The sequence below is a fragment of the Coffea eugenioides genome, chromosome 9, assembly GCF_003713205.1.
Source record: "Coffea eugenioides isolate CCC68of chromosome 9, Ceug_1.0, whole genome shotgun sequence".
Taxonomy (NCBI): Eukaryota; Viridiplantae; Streptophyta; class Magnoliopsida; order Gentianales; family Rubiaceae; genus Coffea; species Coffea eugenioides.
In genome coordinates this window covers 648,014-658,047 of record NC_040043.1, presented here as the reverse complement: position 1 = coordinate 658,047, position 10,034 = coordinate 648,014, and the positions used below count along the sequence as shown (strand labels likewise).

General features: G+C 35.3%; 1 pseudogene; it reads right to left on the bottom strand.

The window, feature by feature from the left end:
- Positions 1-1,429: 1,429 nt before the first annotated feature.
- Positions 1,430-6,973, bottom strand: LOC113783176 (annotated as a pseudogene).
- Between the last annotated feature and the right edge of the window lie 3,061 nt (positions 6,974-10,034).

Below are 10,034 nucleotides of genomic sequence, written 5' to 3'. Positions count from 1 at the left end.
CTTCAAGGAAACTCTTTAACAGATGAAGGTAAAATGCTTTGGTTGAATAGTTGGACTATTTTTTGCAGGCAGAGATGAGCGACATTCAACAGCTTGAGTTGCAAAGCACTGAATCCATTACTTATCTTTCATTTCACTTTTTCCAAAACGAAATTTCCTACCAAGTTGGAAAACTAAAAAAGTACTGCTCCAAGCAAAGACGAGAGATGATGTCCGACGACCAACTCAGGACCACACGGTTTGTGGGTACCATTGAAATAATTGAATCTATAGACGTTAGTTGACGTAGGACCAAACCAACTTTTTGCTTTCGTGGCAACTTTTTGTATTTGGGTAAAGTTACTCCACTTGTAATGTATTTTCAATCATCTTTGCACATGTGACAAAACTTATATTACATTACATTACAATCCTATGCTTATATATATTTTCAATCCTATGCTGACATTACATTACCCTAATGTTCTCATAATTCATTGCCCAACGCTGGAGAGAAGTGTTAAAAACATAAAAAAGAAAATAAAAAAAAAGCTTTGTTTGTTTCTTGAACAAAGCAATGTAGCAGCATGTATATTCCATGGATCCCATAGTCTCCGGTGAAAGAATTACCTACCATTATCTTCTGGCCGTACATTTTTTTTCCGTGGCTCTTGGTAGGGTCTTCACATGTTAAAGCAAAAATGGTACTTATGATAACAATAATTAGAACGGTAATCTACAAAAATTTACACACTTTAAAATTTTTTTTTACAATCTTTACAGTAAAATTTTAGACAAACACCTAAAAAACTCATTTTTCAAGCAGGATCTAAAATCACTAAAAAACTTATAGTAAATAAATTTGGTCAAAAACTTATTTGTCAACCGGCTTAGAACTGAAAGAAGGGATGAGTGAGATTCTCAGACAAAGGGTGTGAAAAATTAAAGAAAAGGGATGCAAAGTTTTGCCCAATTGTGAAATTTCAACCTCTAGATACTCGTAATGGTCTATACGTGTGCCCAGACAAGATAATGCAATATCTTCAAATGCCTAGTCATACATCCAAATCGTGGTCTCCACCAGCGCACGTTCATAAAGAAGCTACTGACTCACGGCACCGCCCCCGAATGCGGAGGGCCTGGGAATCAAATTATTCCCATCTACTGAATTGATGGAAATAAATCAGCTTGATAAGAGAATCAAAAGGAGCAAGAATATAAATTCTTTCAGAAGATTAACGGATCAAGAGAATTAACCCAGACGTCAGTAAACAAATGCATACAGCGGCTCACGGCTTAAGTCCCAAATGAAGAAATTACAGCGACCGACTTCCATATTTTCGGAAAGATCTATGGACAAACAACATATTTGCTAACTACAGACAGATTGACGCTTACACTACGTTACGATAAGGCCAGAATATGGCCACAGTCAATTTGGCCTGAAAAGACTACCGGAGAGACGGAGACAGAGAGAAATCTATCCGCAAAGCGTTACAATTTGCATTACAAAAACTCTGCCTTCCTGATGAGGAGAGATATCAGCCATTTGGAATCTTATCCTTTGTCCTCTTGTAGTCCCGGAGCACTTTCTCCCGTTCTTCTGGATTCGCTGAAAGTAACCACTTGCTGAATTCTACTTCCTCCATACCCATGAACTGAGCAAGGAGGCTATACTGGCTCTTTTTCCTCATCTTGGATGAGGCAGCATTTTCTATAGTATTTTTGCCACCTGCTACTGCTTCTGATCTCCTCCTCCTGGCAACAACAAGAAGTGAATGTTGCACAGTGTCCTTTAAATTCGTATTCAGTTCTTTATCTCCTTGAATCCCGGGTCCGTAATTAACAATATCTTCATTTCGGCGAGCGTATACAATACCTGAACAGAATATTACAGCATAAGTTAACACTGTCACAAACTAGTCCCAGCCTATTACGTTCTAATAGATACTTTGACAAACCTTTTGCTAACGAAAATACTAAAGGAAAAGAATATTACTGGAACATAAGAGGGCATGGCATCAGTAGAGGTACTTCAACTTTTCAAAGCCAAGTCGACAAATAATACACTCACCCAAGTCTTCAAGCACTGGTTCGACCGTTTCTTTACTTGCACATTTAGGTTTGCTGTTCTGAGATAAGATGCTTCCACAGACGTATTAGTTAATTCCTTCTGTGGATTCAGTAAACATCTGCTTTGAACTCTCACAATCTCCATGCTCTATTCCTTGCTTTTCATGCAATTCAATTATTTCACTGGTGAAAAGCTTATCAGACAGGTCGCGGAACAAATTGCAGATACCAAACAGCTCTCCTTGAAATTCTCTGCAATCCTGAAAAGTGGAATATAAGAAGACAACTGTGCACAGAATCAGAAAATCAGCAACAGTACCTGCACACCATCAAAGTAAAGTTTCTCCAGCAATATTTGCTAGTTGTTGCTTGTAAACCTGCCTGGGGTAAACAAGTTCCTCTAGAGAACCGGCTGCAAGAAGACGGAAAACAATGACATGGGGATTCTGCCCATAATGTCTTGTGCCTGCAAATCCTGGGCAGGATTCCAATTTGGGTCAAAGATCACAACACGATTTGCACTAACAAGATTGAGTCCAAGCCCACCAGCTCGAGTTGATACGAGGAAGACCTGCAATTAAGATGTAAAATTAGAAACTCGAGTCTCACAGTATCAAAACTGACTCTAAATGTCAAAACTAAACTGTTTGCTTGGACTTGAGTTGAAGTCATCAACAAGAGACTGGCGTACTCCAGTCGGAGTAGATCCATCAAGCCTTGAAAAGCAACAGCCTTTGCGTATAAGGAACTTTTCAAGTATGTCCAGCATTCTGCTCAGAAGGAAAACATTAAAAGAATGAGAGGATAATGACAAGCTGTCTCAACTCAACTCTTAGAAGTGTTTAAGGCTAAGTGTAGATTCTTCATCCATTATGGTGCAAAGAGCCAATTCATTGCAGGGACATTACTGGCAAGTCCTATTTCAAAATATCAACAACATTTAAGTCCAACTAATTTATTCCAAGACCAATAAAGACCAAAAGTTAACGGATTTTCATATATTCTTTTTAAAACTTCAACCACAGTGTAGCTTCCTCTTTTCTTTTCCAAAACAACAGAGTGAAGTTCCATCCGTTAAACCAAAACAGTGCACAATTCCATTGGGGAACCCATAAGGAAGAAGAAACCCAAAAAACAAAAAAATTGAGAAAAGAAGAAAAGATAACGACTTGCTATAGTTTATTTTAGCATACAAGCAGCATTCAAGATTCCTGGCAATTTTTTACCAGAAGCCAGTAAAGCATACGCTGGAAACTTTGAGCAGCGCATGCAAATTTTTGGCACGCGAGAAGGGAAACTGGAAATATAGTCTACATGGAGTCAAGTTATGAAAAAAATGCATAAACAAGAATTAGAGGCTAATTCTTGTGAAACGTGGGTGTTTTGTTTGTGGTGGTGGCGGCGGCGGCAGACCACAAACAAATTTTTTCCACTGGGCAACTCTTTCTTCTCTACTCTCTCAGTCTCTTGCTCGTTCCACAGATTCCAATTCCAAGCAGATTTTTTGCACTTTCTCTTCGAATTCTCCGGGGGAAGAAGCAAAGGTACCATCGTTTAAGATTGCGAGACTTCAAGTATGCTGGCCAACTTTTTTGCAACTCCAATGATAAAATTCAAGAAAATAGCAGTAAGCACAGATTTTTTTTTTTAAAAAACCATGTTTCCATCAATCTGTCAATTTCTTGGTTCTATTTTTGTTTATTGATATTAAGTGCTGACATAGTGTCAAGTAATGAGTTTTTTCTTTTCCCTCTTATCGTTTCAGCATTTCGGCCGTGAATTGATCTGGTTTGAACTAGTTTTGCACGATTTCTTCGGCTTAGTTTTATGCTATACTTTTGTTGTTCTAGGATTCAGCTTTTTTCAGATTTCCTCTACTTGCATTTCTGTGATGAGCAGGTAAAATTTGAAAGAAATCTAAAGAAGCGCTAATCTGGTTTCTCCATTTTTTAAAAAAAAAAATTATTTTTTTACATGAATTCATCTTTTTTTTGTCTTTTTGTTTATAGATAATAGGAAGCCAGACAATCATTCTGGTGTTGAGTGGAAGCAAAACGAGGATAAGAAACTTTGACAATTAGGATTGGACGAGGTTATCTGGGTATTGGTTGATATTGCGGAACTCCTAATTTGCTTTGAATTGTTTTGGGTGGTGCAAAGTCATAACGCAGCCAAATCCTTTGCCTACGATAGAATTATGGAAGCATGAATAGTGTTACATGGATTTATTTTCTCTTTATTTGTTTTGGCCTGTATTCTACCTTTGCCTTTCCTTTTGAGGGAAATTTCATGATACTTTGTAATTGTCGATGCTACTCTGCTTGCTATTGTACTTGCTGTGTTTCTCCAAGTGAGAAACCGTGCACTTCTTTTTTCATATCTTGCATTTTTTTGGGTGTTGCAAGTGAAAAAAGGTATAGTCAAAAAATTCCAATTACCAAAATGAATGCAAATATGGCCATAATTGTTTCTAACCCACATGTAAATGACCGGCTACAAAAAAAGCCCAAACAAAAAGACATTTTACGGTTAAATATTTCTACCAAATACGCAATACAGAAAAAAGGATTTTAAAAAAAAATCTATTTCAACAAGTATACGCTATACTTCAGGTCCGTTTGGGGTTAAAATTAGAAGTAGAGTTTTTTATGTTAAAAGCACTTTTAATAAAAGTTCAAATTTGATACTTTTAGACTAGCTCTTGTGATTTAAAAAATAAAACATCCAATTTAATCATTTTATCCTATATTATGAATCAAATAAAGAGATAAACACTTTCAAAAATTTTTAAAAGTACATATTATTCAATACGTTAATTACTTATTAAACTATATCTTCAAATAAAATATTTAAAAACACTTAAGCAGTTAATAAATAGTTTTATTAAAAAGCTCTATTAGGCCAGTACTTTTGAGTAAGTTATCGCAATTCTAAACTATAGCTATCTATTAGGTTAGCACTTTTGAAAAAGCTATATTAGGTTAATTTACTGTGTACCAAGCTCACAAACTAAATAATAATTACCCAAAATAATAAAAATTCAACACAAAATAACACCAAAATCGACAACATTTTCATTGAAGTACATAGAATTTATAATAAACAACCACACCAACTAATAATAATTTATACACATATATATAAAAAAATAAAATTTAATATTACTAATAGGGGCAGCCCGCGTCACGCGCGGGGTTTAGCCACCTAGTATATATATCTAAAGCAGCAAAAGTCTGGGTAAAAAAAACATGGGTACGATGGGAGGTCTTTCTTTCATTCAATTCACTTGATCAATCCTGAAGCTACCGCTACTTTTGTTATTAATTGATAAACACTCCGCCCTAAACCAATTTGTACGTTCATATCTTAAGCGAAACGGTAGCCACATGGCCTTTACTCAAGTGATTATAAGTGGTGGTAGTCAACCATCTCCTGTCATCCTATTGACCATGAAAAAATGCATTCTACTGGAGAAATAAAGGTCAAAAAGCTACAGTTGGCCCTCGCAAGGGATCAGTTTCTTTTAACAGCTCTAATGTCTTAGAGCACCTTACAAGGAGAATGTCTGAGGGTACAATAAGAAAATCAATTACCTGCTGAAGCTTGACAAGGCAAGGGAGAACAAGGCAAAAAGGACATGAATCACAGCCATCTGGATTATCTCTGTGAAGGTATGGCCAAATGACTCCATTGGGCACTATCTTTTTGCAACACTCTAGTTGTTTTAGATGGCTACCACAGCTACATGGAAGGTCCTTAATAAGGCATTGGATATCAGGTAGCTGTAACATTCTCTGGTATACCCGTTTCTGCAACTCACTCATGGCGTAGAATACAACATTGTCTTCCTTACCCATCATAAGATGCCGATGGTTTCCTCCTTGGTCCTTCTCAACAAATACTTGCGTCACGAAGTGCTGTTTTCGATCTTCAGCAACTCTAATAAATCTTTCTGGAGCACTTGACCTTTGGCCATGCTTGAGAGGTTCATCATAAAACTCCCTGAAATGTTCACGTGTTCCTAAGCAACCGGGTACTACCCATTCAAACAAATTGAACAATTCCATTAGTTTGTTCTGCATGATTGTTCCTGTCAAACCATATCGTTTCTGGGTTTAAAACTTCTCTATAAAGTTTTGACTTCTCATTCTTTAGTCTGTGTGCCTCATCAACAATCACTAGTCTATCTCCCATTGAACTTTTGACAATATAGTACCGTGAATTCCGTAGGTGTCAAAACTAGTTATCAATATCTCCACTTCTTGAGCTTCTAGTTCGTCGATTATTAAATCACGGAACGGTGCCCACTTTGAAAATTCATTCTCCCAGTTGTGAATAACAGATGTCGGACAAACAATTAGAACACAGCCATTCTTCTCAGGCTTATTTCCCCTCAATGATGTTAAGTTATCAGCTTCTTCGTCCTTTCCAAAAACAACAGCCATGGAAATACTTTGGTCGTTCTTGGTGAGGAAAGGTTGTTGTCCCTGCAGCATGACAAACATGAGCTCAACAAATAGGCAGTCATTTGCTGAATCAGGAAAAAAGGAAAATAGTAAAACGTGTAAGAATTAGCTTAGCAAGCTATTAAATGCCAAAAACAAATCAGGCTAAGTGACGGCAGCTAAATTATGAGTCGTTCATAAAGGAGCAGGTCAGAGCTGCTAGATTTTATTGGCTCTAAAATGCCACGAAGGTAGATTACATAACAGAGAACAAAAATATTTCTAGCTACAACCTTGTTTGTAATTTTGAGCAACCGCTTCTGATAAAGAATCCCTGGAGTCCAAAATGAGTGACAAGTAGATAAGTTATTTAGGATCAAATGCAGTTGCAACACTGGCAAAGCTGCTACCTTTGACTCAAGGGAAATGCTATACTTGAAAAGAAAATTTTTATTCAGTTCCCAGTCATTTGTCATTTTTCTTTTAAAATACATGCGCATGTCTGTTCTAGCAATTCGATAGCAGTATTCACCAAACAAAAAAAAAAGGTGTAAATTTTCACAGCCTACTACTTTTAACTACTAAAATCCTGGCGCATTGAAGTCTTTCAGACAATGTAATGAATCTTTTTATTAAAAAGAAGGAAAAAGTCTATCAATACTTTAATCTGTCTTTTAACTTTTCTGGTTCGTGTCCATTTTCATAAGTTACAGCTTGAAACAAAAACAGAGATGCACCTCAAAGGAGAGAGCAGGTAAATCCAAGAAGAAAGAATAAATGAGACAATCAGCAGACATCTGGTATCAATAATAAGGCATTTTGAGAAAACTGCTCTTCTTTTTTTGTGATGAGTTGCCTTGATTCTGACCCTTTAAAAAAAATGAATGAATGATAAGGAGGAGGAAAGAATCTACGGAAAAGAAAATGTAAAGAGCAATTGAAGGAAGAGTCAGGATTTGACATTGATATGGCAATTTAAGGAAGCATAGCGTTTTTTATTTCCTTATTCCTTCCGGCGATTATTAAAAAAGAAAAAAGAAAAAAGAAAGTACTAATAGAACTCTAAAGAAAACCGAATAAGTAGATTAAAACAGAACATTGGAAATATTAACTACTTACAGTTACAGGGAGTTTGGTGCATATGGTATAAAATAGTTTTTAATTTTTATTTGATGTAATAGTATGGAAGACTAATTTTTAATAATAGAAAGATAACCATGAAAAGATTAAGGATAACTATATATTAAACTTCGTAAGAAAGAAAGATTGAGTAAAAATGGAATCCATAAATTTCATTCCCTAATGGGTACTCATATTTACATGAAACTAAAGTAGTAGGCTATTGCATTTAGCTTGTATTGCACATGGTAGTTGTCTGTTGTAGTAGTAGCTTTCCCTGCATTGCCTCTATTGTCTTGGAGATAGGTTGAGAGCTGCAAAATTGATAAATATATTATTAGATTAAAATCTCAGTTTTAATTTGTTCAAATCATTCTCTGCCTTCTCCCAGAGCAAAACCTTCACTTTCGCAAAAGATATTATGAATCAGACAGTAAACAGTGAAACTTGACTATTGCAGCTTCCTGCAGACTCCAAGCAAACAGAAAAGGATTACCCCTATTTTAAAAATGGGAAGCATAAGACTATCCAGACAGGAAAAAAAAAATTTAACAGGAAGAATTCATACATAGAAGTGCTTGTGCTTAACAATAGATGACATTGGATAGTACTACCTGATTCCTGTACATAACAAAATGATACTAAGAACAAAATCAAATCATACTGGTGAAAATCAAGGTTCGCAAGCTATTACTACCAATAAACAAATAATAATACATTTTTAAAAGAAATAATCATCAAATACGACAAAGAAAGCTTGGAATTCATTATTCAACACCAAAGAAGGTAAAATTTGAAACCTTATGTAAAATGTGCTTAGCACCAGCATAAAGCATGAGTCTTCGTGTTTCATCATTTTCAGGAAACTCTTTTCTTGGACAAATGTTACATAAAAAATGCACTTATGAAGTTGTAAAGGCAGAAGAATAAATTATATTTTTGTTTAATGTCTATAGGAACTTTCATCTCCAAGCAAGAAAAGGGGAAAATCCACTTTTGGTCCCTAAACTTTGAGTTAGGAACACATTTCGTCTCCAAACTTTTAGACGTAGCACATTTAGTACATGAATTAATTATTTTTTGCCACATTTAGTCCAAAAACTGTAAATTGCTTAATTTGGTATGGAGAAAATCGCGTGTTTGGCATGTAGCCGTTAAGTAAAAACAATTTCTCAGTCAAAATCAACGGCCATGTCAGCCTTCTCCAATCAAATTGAATATTTTACCATTTTTGGACTAAATGTGGCCTAAAATGATTAATTCATGTACTAAATATGGTGGGTCTAAAAGTTTGGGGACGAAATGTGCCCTTAATTCAAAATTTAATAATGAAAAGTGGTTTTTTCCTGACAGGAAACTAAGAAAAAGAACTGAACAGGAAAATAATCATGAGAAAATTGTATGCGTGGCAATGATTTAACAGTCTAAATAGACAATCTAAAATAATAGGAGTTCCACCAAGTTCCCAAAAGTTATGAGAATTCCAAATGTACTTAAAAGTCTACGGGACAACACAATCACAATGTTCAGAATTTGATCATCAGAGCGAAGATTGCAACTAAGGGGGAGAGAACTTTAGCCAACTACTTGTTTGATTATTGGAGATAGCTTTACTTGGGATTTTAATTCTTAATGGTAGTTATTTTTTATTGGTTTCAACCTTCCAATCATCAACATTCAAGTCAAGTACTCTGATGAATAGCTTAAGCAAATATACAAATGAATACATGAAAGAGTAAACTTTGATACAAACTCAAATCAGTAGGACAGAGTATTAACTACCAATTCAAAATAACTCGGAATCTAACTATCACCAAAATCAATTGCATAAAGTATTAAATACCAATTCAAAATGACTCGGAATCTAACTATCACTAAAATTAACTGCATAAATGAATCAACTTATTGCCAAAGCAAACAATTATATAAGAAACCACACCATTCAAACAATTCAATTGCAGTATAAATCACACCATAATGCATCAATTGCAGTAGTTTTTTGGCTTACCTTGTTCCAAATACTCCCTGCAAAACTTTTTTCTCATAGTTGCTCCAAACATATTCCAACAAAATCACACCATTTCAATTGTACACAGCAACCAAATTTGTGTGAAACAATAATATCAACACTAAATTACGCTAACAGAGTATCCAATTTCAGAATAGAAGCATTTAACTCACAATAGAAACTATGATTTTACAAAGCAAATCATACCATAAAAAAAGAATAAAAGCTGACCTCAAACCAAACCACCTAGATTAGATTCACCATAAAACCATATTGAAATCTAGAGTACAATGGCAATACAAATAAGTATTTATCGGAAGACGAAGGGAACATAACGGAAGAATGTGAAGAAGAGGACATTTGAAGAAATGAAACTGAAACTGATGCTTAGTCATAAATTCCTTAATAAA